General features: G+C 36.6%; 1 pseudogene; it reads right to left on the bottom strand.

The window, feature by feature from the left end:
• Window positions 1-2332: 2332 nt before the first annotated feature.
• Window positions 2333-2443, bottom strand: LOC147361184 (U2 spliceosomal RNA; annotated as a pseudogene).
• Window positions 2444-18202: the final 15759 nt, after the last annotated feature.

Below are 18202 nucleotides of genomic sequence, written 5' to 3'. Positions count from 1 at the left end.
CCTAAATCCCTTATATAGCTCATGGAATATTCTCATGGAATATTCCCAACACCTGAAGAGTTTGCTTTTCTCTATTCCTGCATTACAGATAAGGAGAGAGAGATCTGGGGAGTGTGAGTAGCTTGTCCAAGATCACAAAGTTATAAACCATGGAGACAGATCAACACTAACTAACAGAAAGAGCTCTTAGGTACAATGCTTGACCACCACACTCACTTCTATAACTTGTAACTCAAATAATTCTTTTCCCAAAATTGGATATCTGAAGAACCAAAGGACCCTCACAACAGAGGTGGTCTGTGTAAGTATTCACTCGGTATTTGACACAAAATAAAGATGGGAACATAATTATTTATGGATAAAGAAAAGTAAATATGCACTTTAAGACTGATTTCCTAATCAAATTATCACTGTAATACTAACAGCCGTGTAATAGGGAAACGTTCCCATCAGCAAGGCTTCATGTTTAAGCTCTACATCAATACTCTTAGGAAAAACATAGCCCTGAAAGCCAGTAGATTAAATGCTAGGGAACTTGCTTCACACTTCATATATTGGGACAGAATGCTGTTTTTTTCTGTGTATGCATGGACACTGGCCAGCCCTCAGTTGCAGTCACGTTCAGAATACTTTGGAAAATATAATCAAATACTGTTTATTATACCTGTTTAGTTTTTTAAAAAAAAAAAGAATATTGAGAACAAAATACAAATTATGTCTAAAGTATTAGTGGCATATGGAGCAGAATCAGTTTTTAGTGCTAGTGGGACTCAGTCAGTTCAGTTCAGTTGCTCAGTCGTGTCTGACTTTTTGCAACCCCATGAATTGCAGCACGCCAGGCCTCCCTGTCCATCACCAACTCCCGGAATTCGCTCAAACTCACGTCCATCGAGATGGTGATGCCATCCAGCCATCTCATCCTCTGTCGTCCCCTTCTCCTCCTGCCCTCAATCCCTCCCAGCATCAGAGTCTTTTCCAATGAGTCAACTCTTTGCATGAGGTGGCCAAAGTACTGGAGTTTCAGCTTTAGCATCATTCCTTCCAAAGAACACCCAGGACTGATCTTTAGAATAGACTGGTTGGATCTCCTTGCAGTCCAAGGCACTCTAGTGTTCCTCTATTAAGATACTAGAAATTTATTCTGATCTTTACAGAGACTCAGATCCTACCCACCCTCAAAAATAAGTCTCTAACTATATTTCTCCTTCATTTTATAAACATTGACTTAAAACTGAACAATTAATCATCCAATGAATGTCTCCTTATTAATAAGACAGGAAAACTGTTTCCATACAATATTTGAGAATTAAAATTCTAGGTCTGTTTGGAATTTCAAATTAATGGCTGCTGCTGCTAAGTCGCTTCAGTCGTGTCCGACTCTGTGCGACCCCATGGACTGCAGCCTACCAGGCTTATTCGTCCATGGGATTCTCCAGGCAAGAACACTGGAGTGGGTTGCCATTTCCTTCTCCAATGCATGAAAGTGGAAAGTGAAAGTGAAGTCGCTCAGTCGTGTCCAACTCTTAGCGACTCCATGGACTGTAGCCTACCAGGCTCCTCCATCCATGGGATTTTCCAGGCAACAGTACTGGAGTGGGGTGCCATTGCCTTCTCCCAAATTTATGGCTAGTAATGCAAAGTGAGAAATTTGTACCAATCTGGCTTATTAGATCAATTTTGGCAGTAGTACAGAATAGTTTGGGGGCTTCCCTGGTGGGCTTCCCTTGTAGTTCAGCCAGTAAAGAATCTGCCTGCAGTGCAGGAGACCTGGATTCAATCCCTGTGTTGGGAAGATCCCCTGGAGAAGGAAATGGCAACCCACTCCAGTATCCTTGCCTGGAAAATCTCATGGACAGAGGAGCCTGGTGGGCTGCAGTCCATGGGGTCTCAGAGTCAGGCATGACTGAGCGACTAACACTTACTGCTGGCTCAGTGGTAAAGAATCCCCCTACCAACAAAGGGGTTTGATCCTAGGGTAAGGAAGATGCCCTGGAGAAGGAAATGGCAACCCTGGGATTCTTGGTGGCAAATCCCATGGACAGGGGAGCCTGGCAGTACCCATGGGGTCGCAAAAAGTTGGACATGACTTAGCCAGTAAATAATAACAACAACAAATTGAATTATTTAGGTATTTTCATATTTAAAAAATAGATTGTTCCAATTTACCTTGTCTTGTGTTTGTTGCTCAAATGAGATAATTCATGGAGAGCACTTATCAAAGTGCTTTTATATTGGGAGAGCTTGAAGTTCACCACTGCTTTTGTTTTTTAATGGAAGAATTTGTGTAGAGAATTATTTTAATGATAGTATTCCTGATGGAATAATGGAACTAAAATATTTTTTTTTTTTTTTCTTTTTAGTCCTCGGATAGAGGACGTATCAGATATTAAACTGATAAGAACAGATACTACACTTGATCTTAGCCAAAAGGCCGAGAAGCGATTGGAACTAAAATATTATGCTGTAGAACTTTGCATGCATTTCTCACTGGCTTTCATGATTCTCAAAAACTGACACTAAATATGTCCTAGATTCAAAAGACAATCTTGAGCTCCAAAGTTTACTTATTTATAACAGGCATTATAAGCATAAAGTAAACATTCTAATCTTAAACACTGATATACTCTAATTAATGGAATACACAAGAGAACTGAATGCATTTTCTCCACAGCAAAGTACTTCCTGTTCAAGGAGAAAAATTAAAATTTATCCAAATGTTTGATTTTTTTAGTTCAAATTTTATTAAATCATGGGCACTTTCCAAAGATCAAATATTTTCAAGTCTATTTCTCAATTGGCCCATTTATTTTGGCTAATCAGCATATTTATTTTACCCAGCTCCGCTTCACATTCAATGGTCAAAGACAGTCTAAAGAGAGGCAGGTGTTGGTGAAATTATTGGAAAGGAGAAGCCATTCATATTGGGAAATTATTTGATTGATAAACATTATAGTTGCTTTAAGCAATTACTGTTTCTTTTGCTAACCTCCAAAGCAGTAAAATCCTATTTTGAATGGAAGGATTTGCTAGGCTATAGCAATGCCCAGAATATATGTTGAAAGTAGGATATGCATATGGTGAAAATTGAAGGTCATGTATTCCTACTTATAATGCTGTTAAAATATTCTCAGATCTTAGACTTAATGTCAGGAAGTAACTCATTGCTTTTGCTGCAAAGAAGACAATTGCAGGTAAATCTCAATTATGTCTATTGTATTCACTAGTGGGTAAATGACAGAAAGAGAACCATGAATCATAGCTTTCCTGAATCCCACAAAAAAGTCATTTTTCTCTGATCATGCCCCCAAACCCTAAATATATCATTTTCATTGCCATCCCATTTATTTTCTCAAATGTTCATGGATTAAGCATACGTGCATGTATTCGCACTCACATCTATTTATCAATTCAAGAGTTTAAGCAAACTCTTGAATTTATAAATTTATAAAACTTAGTTTTATAAACTGTTTTGTTTATAAAACAAATTTATAAAACTTAGTCCTGTTATATATGAAACACTAACCTAGTACCAGACATGCAAAGATGAATTAGACAGGTTTGAGGATTTAATTATACTCTGATGAGTTCAGATGCATTCAAGAAGGTGTGATTACGAACTCCTTAGGTAGCACCTTCTAATCATTTGCGATTATTTGATTTTTTTATTCCCATATTATAAGCAAAAGTCAAAAGTCTCCTCAGTATTCTTGTACAAGCTAAATATGTATTAGGAGCCCAGTAAATACTTGGTTGATTCATTTATGTTGCTTTAGGTAAACTTTGTTTTTCCAAAGACCCTGAGAGATATTCTCTGACTAGTATATCTTGATTTCATAGAATTCCTATAATAGCTATCTACTGTCTCCATTTTCAATTCCAAAGATTAATCTGATTTGGATTGGAATTTTTGATAAAGACAGTTCTATCACAACCTATAAAAATAACTCAAATTATATAAAATCATGGTGCCACAGTTACTGTGGGAAGTAAGAAAAGCATGATCTTAAAACAACTTTTAAACAATTTGTTGCTTACTCTCTTACTTTATGAGGAACAACTTGAGATTTATCATACTTAATTGGACCTCGGGGAAACATTTACTATTTTCAACAAGATTTACACAGGAAACCTCCCCACACACATCTCCCTAAGACAAAGTATATCCTTTGAGATTGTAGATCTAGAGTGAACCATAACTGATGTGTGTTATGAAAATAGCCTATTATTTATAGATGGATGGATTTATTGCAAGATATTCTACTTCCTACATGTGACCCATCATTCCAAGATAAGGTCACTTTCAATTAGCAGCCCCGATAATAATAATCCATGTTATGTACATATCACTTTATGGATGGCAAGTGTTTTCATATAATGTAGGTTACTTCTTGTAACATTTGAATATGTTGTATAAAATATTGGTCATCTGAAAATAGTTTATGCTTGGTTTTAAAACATGATTTGGGGATAGAAATGGAAGTTTCATAAACCCACTGTGTATCCACTGCTTTCCCGTGTTGTTTCATGCTGAGAGTGTAAGTTTCAGAAGCAGACTGACTTCTGACCAGCTTACTGCTTACAAGCTGGATTACTTGGGTAAATAACTGAATCTCTTGCCTCAGTTTTGTCAATGGCACTTTGGAGATATCTGTATCTACTGCATAGGATTTTTGTTGAGGTCATAGGAATTAATACACATAAATTGGGTATCAAATGTTTACCACAAAGCAATATAGAAATGTGATTTCTCACAGCAGGACCATGTCATGGTCATTATTGTCTCTATTTTACAGAGGAAGAAAAGAACTTTTACAGCAAATTACCAGAAAAGATAGCCTTTAAATCCTAAACCAAATATTCTAACTTTATCTCAGTAGTGGTAATTATTGTTTTAATAAAACCAAAGGTGTTTCATTTTATTATTGTTGCTGATTTTTTTAAAGTAGGTAAAAAAAAAAAAAAAAAAAAAGAAGTGACTTAACCAAGGATAAGACTTGACTTGTTTTCTACACTTATGTCTTCTATAGTACTTTATGTACTTTCTTAATTTAAACCCCCTCTTGGACCAATTTTATTTGTAACATGTATTACTACTGTTTTGCTTTTCCTTAATCTATTTCCCCCATGCTGAGCAAACTACATGGTTATACAAAGGACGTTGAATGAATGTACTCATTTTGGATTTTTGATTCTATAGTACTTACTTTACCATTTTTTTTTAAAGAAGATTCCCTCTTCTCCCTTTCCCTGCTTTTATGAAAATGATTGTACTTGCCAGTGGTAAGACCCACACAGGGACCATTTATTAAGTTTAATTCTTTTAACCATGCTGTGAGTAACAAACTGAGTACCCATGGACAGGGAAAATGATGTTGAATAAACATTGTCAGTACATAAGGTGGCTGAAATTGTTTAGTTTCAATTCAGGGTGCAGGTTATCCTGAGATAAAGCAGTGCTTAACTATTTCTTACATTCCTCAAAAAGCTATTTTTTATTTTTAAAGAATATCTGTAATGTAGTTCTAGATCTTTGAATGTAAGTTGAAGCATGTGTTCATGTAGTAAAAGTATAATTAATATTTTAATGTCTTCCTATATCTACCTGAACTCTTAAGAACATTTTAATCATTTTTTAGAGAAAACATACTCCTATGAAACATTTCCCACCTATCAATTGAAATCTATGTCTTAATTTTATATTATTTTCTTGGTTTTTCAAATAAGAAAAAGGCTATTAATGAGGACTCGAACTGTTTGTGAACCAGAGTAAATAAATGTTTAATGAGCTATTAGTAATGCATCTATTTCAAGATGCTTCTTCCAAAGGTTAGTGTATAGTTTTATAACAAAGACTGAGGGTCTTGCACATTTTATTGTAAATTGGGGGAATTAGTAACACTCTTAAGGTGGCTTTAATCCATGTTACAAAACAAAGCTCTTTATTTGCTCTTAGAGGTGAAAAAGGAAAGAAGGGAATCAGAAAGGTATGAACATGCTATTGTACAGGAAACAGGGCAAGAAGGATTACTTTACATTCCTCTTGTCTGAAATTATCTAATTCCATTCTATACCATCTTTGTTTGGCATTCCCCTGGTTGTGTGGTTACACATAGGGGGGCTTTGTTTCTGTATCCAAAACTCTTATCATGTTACCTTTAAAATTTGGCATACGGCAACAGAAGGGTCAACAGTGCCACCTTCCTCATGGTTTGTATGACTTCATTAGTGAAATAGAACTGTGGGAACCAATTTTCTAGGCGACATTGAAGTCATTAGGAGCAATGAGACTTTTGTATCTATTGAAGTAAATGGTTTTAATGTAGTTTGACCATCGAAATAACTTTATGACTAGCAAAATATTGGATGGGTTCTATTTGTAGTGGGCCATTGAGAAGTACTCATTTTATAATGTGTTTAATTTTCTATGCAAAATATGCAGTGTTTCCAATTTAACTAGAAGAGTCAAAAGATTTTTTTTTTAATGATCTAACCCCTCACAAGATGACAATGTTGGGGAAAAAATTTACAAGGCTATTTCCGTTGTTTATAGGTAAAAGTAGACAGAGGGTTAAAGGATGTTGGAGAGCTTTTACAGGGAAAAGAAAATTATTTTGAAACCTTAACATAGAGAATTTTCAGCTCTAAAATCCTATACTTTTATGGTTTTGGGGATGGGTTTTCACAACATAAAAATTACCCAGAAATAATTGCTCTAACCAACTGCTCTGTTTCAAAAATCTTACAAGGAGAATTTATAAGCCTGTAGTTTTAGCTTAACCTTTTTTTTAAACTTTAAACCCTGTACATAATCACCTTCAAATCCAGAAGAATGTAAGCACTGAAGTCTGGTCCTTGGCATACTGAAATTCAGAAATCAATCTCTCATTTTTGCTTGTTGTTTTGTCCAGAAATTAAGCATATAGTATGCAGAAGTCACCCCTTCTCCTTCTTTAGAAAATGTTGCAGGAAAAATAACTGCTCTGTGCCAGATGCTGGGAGCCCAGAATGAGAAATTGGAGCCACGGAGGATAGACCAGGTCAGCTGGCCCACCTCCCCTGCCAGCACAGCCTCACCAGGGTGACTTCAGGGGCCCCCTGTATCTTGTATTCAGTAAGCATGGTTACCCAGCCTGTGGCTTTTAAAGTTGCTTTTTAAAATCCCACAGATACTGACAAAATCCCACAGATTTTGTTTTTGCTTATCATCATTTTGCAAAGCTGCATCTTATAACCTCATGATGTTATCTTCAATAGTAAGTATCTCCCTCCCACCCCATTTCAGCCAACTGACTTGCCTCTGGTCTTGTCATGGTCCTTCATGCTATTTATTTCATAAGAGAGTTTTATCAAAGCATGACAAGGAATTTAGAGACTATTGTGTACAGAACATAACCCAATATAGAATTGATTATAATTTTTTTTATAATGGCTAATTTAATCATGATGGGGCTGCTGTCATATAAACTTTATCGTGGTCATATCAAATGTAATGATTGCAGCTAACCTTTATCCCAGCGTGTATTCATTTCCAAAAGGCTGCTGTGAGAAATTACCACCAACTAGGTAGCTTAAAACAACAGAAATGCATTCTCTCTCAGTTCTGGAGACTAGAGATTAGGAGTCAAGGTATTTGCAGTGCTTGTTTCTTCTGGAGTCTCTGAGGAGAAATCTGTTCCGTGCTTCTCTCCCAGCCTCTGGTGGCTGATGGAATCCCTGGCACTGCTTGGCTTGTAGGCTCGTCACTAAACCTCTCCCTCATCTTCCCATGGTGTTCTCCCCCGTATGTCTGTGTCTCTGTCTCTGTGTCCAAAGTTCCCTATTCTGCAAAGGACATCTGGATAAACTCCACTCTGACCTCTTCTTAACTTGATTACATCTGTGAAGGTCCTATGTGCAAATAAAGTGACATCCACAAGGTTCAGATGGACATGAATTTGGGGGGAAACTGTTTCACCTAGTACACACAAATTGATAAACTTTTTCTCTATGGGGCTAAATAAGAAATGTTTTAGCCTTTGCAGGTGGTGCAGTTGCAACTACTTAACTCTGCCATTTTCCTGTGGAAGCAGCCATATACAAACAGAAATAAATGCTTATGACTGTGTTCTAATAAAACTTTATTGATGGACACTGAACACTGACATCTATATAATTTTCACTTCCCATAAAATAGCGTTCTTTTGATTTTTTTCAGTCATTTAAAAACTGTTCCAAGCATTCATGTTTTGCAGGTCAAACAAAAATAGATGGTAGGCCACATTTGGCCCACAGGCTGTTGTTTGCCAACTGCTGTTTTGTAGTCTTATAGAAGTATTGGACTCCAGACTTTATATGAAAAGTGATCAGTCTATTCTACATAAAGAAATTAAGGCTACTACCTTCAAAACATTGCCTTTTTTCAGTTTCTGATGTGTTGATTTTTCCAAAATTTTTGTTGGAATAAAGCAAGCTCATTGTTTACAAAATCAAGATGAAATGCAAATTTCTTTCCTGATTCCAATTCATTCATGGTTTCTGTTCCTAAAGGAAACAACTTCAATTATTCCAGTTAATTAAGCAGTTTCTATTAGAAGCTACTTCCATATTTTAATTAGGCATACATATACAACTGTTGCTCATTATTTCAGTTTTTGAGATGCATTGATGTTTTGCTAGGAAAGAAATATTTAGCTTTCTTGCTTCCTTCCTCTGATTTTTCCCCCCTTTTTCCAATGTTGTTTACTCAAGAGCAGAGTTAGAAGAACTTTGACTTCAGAGAATCTTCCTTTCTAGTTTGCTTCCTCTCAATTTAACCTAGATTCCAAAAGCTTTCACAGATCTCTAGATCCTCCTTTCTATCAGGATCATTTCATTGCTTAACTAAGAAAGACTCTGTTTGGTATTTATTCCTTTTGAGTGGACATGAAAAGTAAAAGCGAAATGTAAGGAGACGATTCTATACAGTGGTTCTAAGACAGTAAATGTGTACAGAAAACATGGCCTGTGGTTGACATTGTTGTTGTTGTTTAGTTACTAAGTTGTCTCTGACTCTTTTGCAACCCCACGGACTGCAGCCTACAAGGCCTTTTCTGTCCATGGGATTTCCCAGGCAAGAATACTGGAGTGGTTTGCCATTTCCTTCTCCAGGGAATCTTCCACACCCAGGGATCGAACCCGTGTCTCCTGCATTGACAGGCAGACTGATTACAACTGACCCCCCTGGGAAGCCCCTGTGGTTAAGAAGATGTCCTCAGATCATGCCACAGAGTCCGCTTTATGTCTGATGAAATCAGTCTGCTGATTCACTTTTACACTTTAGAAATCTCTGACCAGTTTGCCCAGTCTCATGGGTTTGTGTGGATTTACATAGTCAGAAGTATTTGTATATGTGAGCTGATGGCAATGCACAGCCTCAGCTCTGTTTATACAGAATAACACTGAATTCTGCTGTAAGGACCTAGAGTAGGTATGGTTTCTTTTCTTGGCACGTGACATTCCAGTTTTTAAAGAGATTCTTAATTCTAACAACATCCCTTCATGTATGTGCTGAGAAAAGCTTTTACAATCTGTGTGTGACTATGTCAAAGTTATATATACAGTTTCATATATAAACTATATATTTTTTAATATTAAATTCAGGAATTTCAACTACTCAGTTTTACTGTTTGGTAGAAATGTTTGGATACTGATGAATAATTAATAGCCAAGGCTGAGTAAATCTCTTTGAAACTAAGTATCAATTTTTAGTGGGGGAAGTACACATTTATTTAAAAACTCTCATGGGTCACATACATATTCTGTTATTTTTATCGACTTTGAATTATTCCTGCATCAGGCATGTTCTAGGCCATAGATTGTTTTTCCAATTGCCTGTTTAAGGTAATGGGGTCGTGTAACTTGTTTTAGTTCAAAACTGTTGACTTTGTTGGAATGTGTATCTATTTTAGGTAATGCAGGCCAATTTCAGTCAATATATTATGCCAATCTTAATCTCTTAGATAAGGGTTTAAGATTTAATGTGCCCCAGAGCACATTTCAACATCACACACAGAAACAAACAAAACAAAGCAGAACAAGACAAACCCTCCATGGAATACTGTTCATTATTACTATTTTTTTTTCTTGGTAAAAATACCAAAGAGAAGCATAAGTGCACACATTTCCACAAGCAAGAGAGAAGTGTATGTGAAATAGTCCTGTTCTGACTCAAATCTCCTTCTAGACCTCTTTCCTCTGTATCCTGGTGTTCTTAAAAATCTGAAGCTCCAGAGAGAACCAAAAACGGTTTCCCCGTTGGTAAACATATCACCTATTGCTACCTGCTGTGTAACAAACAAGGAGTTGGGAAGATCCCCTGGAGGAGGAAACGTCAACCCACTTCAGTATTCTTGCCTGGGAAATCCCAAGGACAGAGAAGCCTGGAGGGTTATAGTCCATGGGGTCACAAAGAGTTGGGCATGGCTGAGCAGCTGACCACATGAGCACGTATAACAAACAAACTCATCTTGTATACTGACCAACGGTCAGGTGCATAAAAACACAGCCAAGTTGTGTTTCATTAGTCAACAGAAAACTGGAATTTCTCCATGATGTGCCTAAAGAATTCTCTTCAAAAATAACATCTGGCTGATGTCAGTACCCGGAGAAGGCGATGGCACTCCACTCCGGTACTCTCGCCTGGAAAATCCCATGGATGGAGGAGCCTCGAAGGCTGCAGTCCATGCGGTTGCTGAGAGTCGGACATGACTGAGCGACTTCACTTTCACTTTTCACTTTTATGCATTGGAGAAGAAAATGGCAACCCACTCCAGTGTTCTTGCCTGGAGAATCCCAGGGACGGGGCAGCCTGGTGGGCTGCCGTCTATAGGGTCACACAGAGTCAGACACGACTGAAGTGACTTAGCAGCAGCAGCAGATGCCAGTACCAGGGCCTGTACTCAGATAAAGCAACGCATTTGGTTCTAAGGTTTTACTTGGTTTATTGAGTTGTGTTAATGCTGTATTCACTCCATTTGACTTAACTGGCCCTGATAGTTGTTTTTTTTGGTTTGTTTGTTTTTCATTTTTGAGTCTAATGACAGAGTTAGCAGCTTGAATCTGCAGATATTAATGTTAATACTAGATTAATTGAATCACCAGCTGTTTTGGATTGTTTCTTTTCCTAGTCTTGAATTGAAATTATATGATGTGACCTAGGACATGATCATTCATGGTGTAAAACAAATAAATGAATAGTTTTATAGAGAAAGAGGATTTTTTGAGATAAAATTTTGAGATAAATTTTTGAGATAAAATTTTTTGAAATAAATTTTAGATGACTTAGTCCCCAGTTCACATGAGTAAACTGAGGCACATAAAAGTTAAGCAACTTGCCCAGAGGCAAAGATTTACTTAGTGAGAAGATGTGGATCTGTACTCAAAATATGAAATCCCAGTTGAACACCCAAGCGAATGTATCGTATTCTAACTATAACTTCTTCTTTACATGTAGGAGGGAGCCATGCTAAAATGTTTTCATGAACCACCAGAGTGCTACCTTATGGGTAAGTCCCAATACAGACATTGGCTAAGCCATGAAATATAGATAATATGTCCTCTGATGCTTATCTCCCAGGCATCGTGTCTCTGCTGCTAGGTCACTTCAGTCGTGTCCGACTCTGTGTGACCCCATAGACGACAGCCCACCAGGCTCCCCTGTCCCTGGGATTCTCCAGGCAAGAACACTGGAGTGGGTCACCATTTCCTTCTCCAATGCATGAAAGTGAAAAGTGAAAGTGAAGTCACTCAATCATGTCCGACCCTCAGCAACCCCATGGACTGCAGTGTACCAGGCTTCTCCGTCCATCGTCTCTTTAAGATCATAAAGATGAACTCAAGTCTTTGTAACAGCAATAAAGTAATTAACTCAAAAGCTTGCTACTAAATATTGCCTTTATATTCAAAGTATGTGATCTTTTCCTGACATAATTGCCATTTTAATAGGGAGATCTTGAATACTGAAAACCACTTAGATTCTAAAATTTACATTTTATGTTGAATGTCACTGTATATACACCTGTGTAACTATATATATATATACACACACCCTAGTATGAAATGAAAATATATCAATATTTTAATATAGCTTTTTCATTAAAGGCAAATGAACAAATCTGTATGCAGTCCACTGTCATTTATTTTGCTTTCTGTTAATACAATACTTATTATTATTTTAGAGGGTACTATGATTCTCTAATACATGATATTGTGTTAATTTGGACATACAAATGTTCTATTTAACAAATTAAATATAAGAAAGACAGAAAACAAACAAATGAAAAACCACAATTCATCTATTTAAATTTACTTTCCAATAAAAAGGAGCTAAGTAAATGTCATTTTTCTTGACTAGTCTTTGAAAAATGATGCAGATACTGTAATTTAAAAACTACTTTCTTCTTCTTATTAATTATAGTTAACCCTGTGTTCTGAAAAATATTAGTAAACAGAACACACTATTTACACCTGAAATCTTTAGTTTCACGGCAAAGTCATGCTGGTAAAAGGATAACAGCTAATTATTTCAAGCTGGTAAGGAAATCCTCTTACTACATCAGGTTCAAGGAATGGTCAACCAGTTCTTTGAGGAGCTTCTGGTCTGTGATGTTCTAACAGAGCAGAATACTTGCTCTCAGGAGCCATCAGAGAATAGCACGCCACACAGCTGGGAGCATAGTCTGGTATGATTTACACGCTGGAACCACCAGCCAAACAGATTACATGTCTTGTGACTTTTACATTTGCTTCCAGTCATTAATAAAATGCCCTGCACAATCCATATGAGCATATCATGTTTCCACCATAGATTGTGATTTTCAAAGTCATTTAAACTACAAATAATTTTACATGAGAAACTAACTAGATACCTTTGTAATCTTTTAAATTATTCCTCAGCATTTGTACTTTGTGTTTAAAAAATAGCTTACTTTCTTAAAGATAACTCTAGAATGCTCCCCAATCTTGATGTTTTCTTATATGTATATTTGAAAAGAGAAAACTTGGGAGATTTGTAAAACTAAGAATATCACTTTATGTATATGTAATCTAAATGACATATATCTACATAACACATTACATATAGTATTATGTAGTATTTAAGTGTGGACAGAAAATAACTATATATATATATATAGATAGATAGATATAAACACAAATTATATACCTGTATTTACATCTCTACCTGTCTATAGAGAGAACCTATACTATATAGAGAAAATGTGTAATTACTAGAAAAGTGTACCAAAGTATAAACAGTTAACATCTTTCATTAGTAAAATTAAGAGCAATTTTTATTATGCTCTGTGTATTCTAAGTTGTGAGCATGTGTTACTTTTTAAAGTAGACTATACACACACACACAGTATAGATTCTTTGTTCAAAGAACAACTTTTTGAAATATCAAATACCCCTTTCACAGATCAGTCTGATGGTTTGCATAAACAGATTAAAAGCATGTGGAATTAATTTTCATAGAAATGTATTTTGACCCCCAACTTTTTTAAGAACAAAGAGCTTTCAGGAATTTTTTTAGGTTTAATATTATCCCCCAAACAACATTTGGCTACCTAGTCATAATGTGTTCTGAGTACAGTAGGTGATTTGAATGAAGGAATGTGTTTTTTTAAAAATAGGCTTAAAATGTTTTCACATTTTAATGCTCTGAAATCCTTGCATAATCTCCCATAAACATTTGAATATGATCCCTAGTTACATTTAGTTAGCCCACAATATTTAAAAATATGGAATTATGCACCTATTAAAACTGAAAAACACCACTGTTCTTTACTAAGTAATTTTAATTGCTATTAGAATAATTATTTAAGTAATTTATAGTTGTGTCTCTTATGTGTCTGTCATGTGCAACATTTACTGAAAACATATTTTAATTTTGCCCATTTATGAATTAGGATGTTTGAGATACCAAGGCCACGGAAGCATTCAAAGGTGAAGCCACAGGTAAGGAGTCTGTCTTTTTTGTTAGATATTCATGTGTCTGCTGCTCTACTTGATTTCTCTAATTTTAAATGGAATTAAATCTAAAAGATGAGACTTTTACAAAGACAGAAGGACTGTCTTTATGTTTTGAATTTGTTATGACAAAAATGAAAAATAAATGTATATGGTATAACAAATCATTTCTGATAATAAGAATGTTTGGAAATGTTTTCCTTCAAATAAATTTTTAAACATATTCTTCTGATAAAAATAATTTTTAAATAAAATTGAACATTGTTATAGGGTCACTCTAAATGTTTAAATTGGAGATGACGATTTTGAATCTGATCTTCGTGCCAAGTGTTACTGTTTTTAATGTCTCTATTAGCCTCCTTCCCATTTTAGACTTTTACTAATTTAGTTTAAATTCCTCCTATATTGTAATTCTTGCCACCTGTAACTGTCTTTCTAGTAAATGTCAATTCTCTACCTTCTATTTTATTGAAATTATATTTTTCTTTACTCATTATCTCCACAGTTTCAAGGAATTCAATTTTTGTGAAATATGGATGTTAAGAAACAAAGCATGACACATTAGTTTGAAGACATTTTTCTAAAATCACAGTATTGAAATTCATTCATGAAATATATACCTTCTATACCCCACTTGTATTCATTTTTGAGATCATTTGTTATGTTTCTGAGGATACAACTAGTGACTGGCAATTCAAAGACTAAAAACAAGATAGCATTCTTTATGATTGGGATTGGTGCTCTTCTCATGCCTAAATTTATATTTTATCTGTTGAACAACATGATTCGTGCTAGTGATGATACAGCTACCTAGTTAGAGAGAGCGAACTATTCGTATATCTATCTTATCTCTATATCTCTAGAATATCTGTCAGAATATATGAAGTGAAACAAACTCCATCAAATAAAAGAGTCAAAACCCATCAAAACAAAGCAAAACAGAAGAAACATTATAGTCTAATATGTAAACTGCAAAAAAAAAAAGAATTTGAGAAATGTGTTATCTGATATTATTCAACTATCTATAGATTTATAACCTCAGCCTTTATAAAGACCATAAATATAGCCTTTGAGTACTCAGCAATTGTTAGGCCCTGTGTTAAGTATCTTTACACCTCTCGAGCCTTACCCTCTTTACAGTCCAGCTGCCATAAGTTTTAAGAGTGGGATAATTTAGGTTTAAATTTTTAATGCCATTGTTAAACTTGAGCACATTAGTTGCTTTTACCAGTACATGGAGCTGCCTTTTGGAAAATATGAAGTGTTTTAAAAACATAACTTGTTATTAATCCCCACTGAGCATCTGCTAGGTACCAGGTATTTGTCTTCCTTGAATAAATAGTGTTAGTCGCTCAGTTGTGTCGGACTCTTTGTGACCCCATGGAATGTAGCCCACCAGTCTCCTCTGTCCATGGGATTCTCCAGGCAAGAATACTGGAGTGGGCAGACATTCCCTTCTTCAGGGGCTTTTCCTGACCAAGGGATTAAACCTGGCTTTCCTGCACTGCAGGCAGATTCTTTAGCATTTGAGCCACCAGGGAACGCAGATAACCCTTGAGTTAACTCTGCACCTGCCTGTTCATTCATTACAGTATTATTTATATTAGCCAAGACATGAAAGAAACATAAGTATCCATTGATAGATGAATGGATAAAGAACTTGTGATATAGAGATATGGATAAATGGATAGATAGATTGGTAGATGGATATAATAGAAAATTATTCAGCCATTAAAAAAACAAGGAAATCACACCATTCCAAAAAATAAGGATAAACCTTGAAGTTATTATGTTATGTGAAATAAAAAAAAAAAAGGCAAATGCTGTATGAACTCATTTATATGTGGAATCTCAAAACAAAAAATGAAACAAAAATTGATAGAAAAAGAGATCAGACTTGTGGTTACCAGTGATGACAGTAGGGGCAGGGGAATTGGAAGAAGATGGTCCAAAGGTCCACACTTCCAGTTCTAAGATAAATCAGTATGAGGGATGTAATGTACAAATGACACCCATAGCTCACGCTGCTATCTGGCATATAGGAGATTTGTTAAGAGAATCAACCCTAAGTTCACATCATGAAGAAGATTTTTCCCCCTTTTTCTTTCTTTTCCGCTTATTGTGTCTACATGAGATGATGGATATTAGCTGAACCTATGTGGTAATATCTTCATTATATATGTAAGTCAAATCACCATGTTGTATACATAAACTTAAAAAAATAAATGAAGTAGAAAGAATTATTAAATATAACAGTGTACTTTTTTTAATGAGCACTTATTATCCTCCAGTTTTGGGGTTATCTAAAATATGGGGATGACTTAGTTGTGTGATTATGGCTCATGTCTCTTATGGGGTTGTAGCCAAGCTACTGGGGTTTCCTGGGTGGCTCAGTGGTAAAGAATCCTCCTGCCAAGAGGACATGGGTTTAGTCCCTGGGTCAGGAAGATCTCCTGGAGGAGGAAATGGCAACCCACTCCAGTATTCTTGCCTGGAGAATCCCATAGACAGAGGAGACTAACGGTCTATAGTCCATTGGGTTGTAAGGAGTTGGACACTACTGAGCGTACATACACACATGGCTAAGCTATTGGCTGAAGTTTCAGTTTTGTAAGGGTTAACAAGACCTGAGAGCTTTGATTCCAAGTTGGAAGGTCTGAGTTCCTTGTTAAATGGGCTCTACCAGGCTCTTGAAATGGTAGCTGGCTTACCCCAGTGAGAATGGTTTGAGAGAGAAGCCCAGAAAATCTCCAAGATGGAAGCCACAGTGTCTATTATAACCTTACCTCAGAAATGACACGCTATCTCACCTTCCATATACAACTGACCACACAGACCATCTCTGGAAAAATGTGGGAGGTGTCTTCACAGGGGTATGAGTTCCAAGAAGTGGTGTTGGTTGGGAGCCATCTGGGAGGCTGACAACTACGTGTTCTGAGTGTGGAACACCCCTTAGACCAGTGGTCACGTGCTGAGTTCTCAATTTCCAGCAATAGTTCTGAACATAATGAAGGAGTACCTCTTCCTTCCTTCCTTTCCTCCTTTCTTTCTTCCTTCCACATGGTGTGAATATACTTTACTATCCTAGAATCTTAGACCTAACAGGGTCTCAAGAGAAAATCTTAACTAATTTTCTTTTTTTTTGAAGTAACAATTGAAATAGGAAAGACAACATAAGTAGTTCAATGTCCCACAGCCCTTTGGAGGAATAATCAAGGTGTCTTGACTATGATCCCAGTATGTCTTCTACAACAGCATCCTGAAATCTATTGTCTTGTCATTATTTAATTTTAGTTCTAATGATTCATACATTAGTTTGTGTAATATTGAATCAGAAAAATTATCTGGAATAAGAGTTGACTGATTTTCTGAAGAACTCCCATTACAATTCTTGTGTCTGGTCTTCTTTGTTTTAATCTTGGTTTATTTCGATAATCATCTAAATGGACGGGACCTAGCCTCTGATTGTTCCATCTTATTTTCAAGTTGCCACTGAGGTTTGCCCTCTATAAGCTCAAACTTGATCTGGAAAATTACATCTTTGTTTGTTGCCAACAGATTCACCAGATTAGACAGCACTAAATAATGCTATGTGTGTGCTCAGTCACTCAGTCATGTTCACTCTTTTGCGACCTCATGATGGTCTGTAGCACCCCCAGGCTCCTCTGTCCATGGAGTTCTCCAGGCAAGAATACTGGAGTGGGTTGCCATTTCTTCCTCCAGGGGATCTTTCCAACCCAGGGATCAAACTCACTTTTCCTGCACATTGGCAGGAAGATTCTTTACTGCTGAGCCACCTGGGAAGCCCCAAATAATCCTAGTTCAGTTCAGTCGCTCAGTCGTGTCCAACTCTTTGCGACCCCATGAATTGCAGCACACCAGGCCTCCCTGTCCGTCACCAACCCCCAGAGTTCACTCAGACTCACGTCCATCGAGTCAGTGATGCCATCCAGCCATCTCATCCTCTGTCGTCCCCTTCTCCTGCCCCCAATCCCTCCCAGCATCACAGTCTTTTCCAATGAGTCAACTCTACTCATGAGGTGGCCAAAGTACTGGAGTTTCAGCTTTCGCATCATACCTTCCAAAGAAATCCCAGGGCTGATTTCCTTCAGAAAGGACTGGTTGGATCTCCTTGCAGTCCAAGGGACTCTCAAGAGTCTTCTCCAACACCACAGTTCAAAAGCATCAATTCTTCGGTGCTCAGCTTTCTTCACAG

This window comes from Bos grunniens, chromosome 13 (assembly GCF_055505025.1).
Source record: "Bos grunniens cultivar Pamir isolate PY7600 chromosome 13, Bosgru_T2T1.0, whole genome shotgun sequence".
NCBI lineage: Eukaryota > Metazoa > Chordata > Mammalia > Artiodactyla > Bovidae > Bos > Bos grunniens.
The sequence above is the reverse complement of the archived record's forward strand: the minus strand, read 5'-3'. Positions and strand labels throughout refer to the sequence as shown.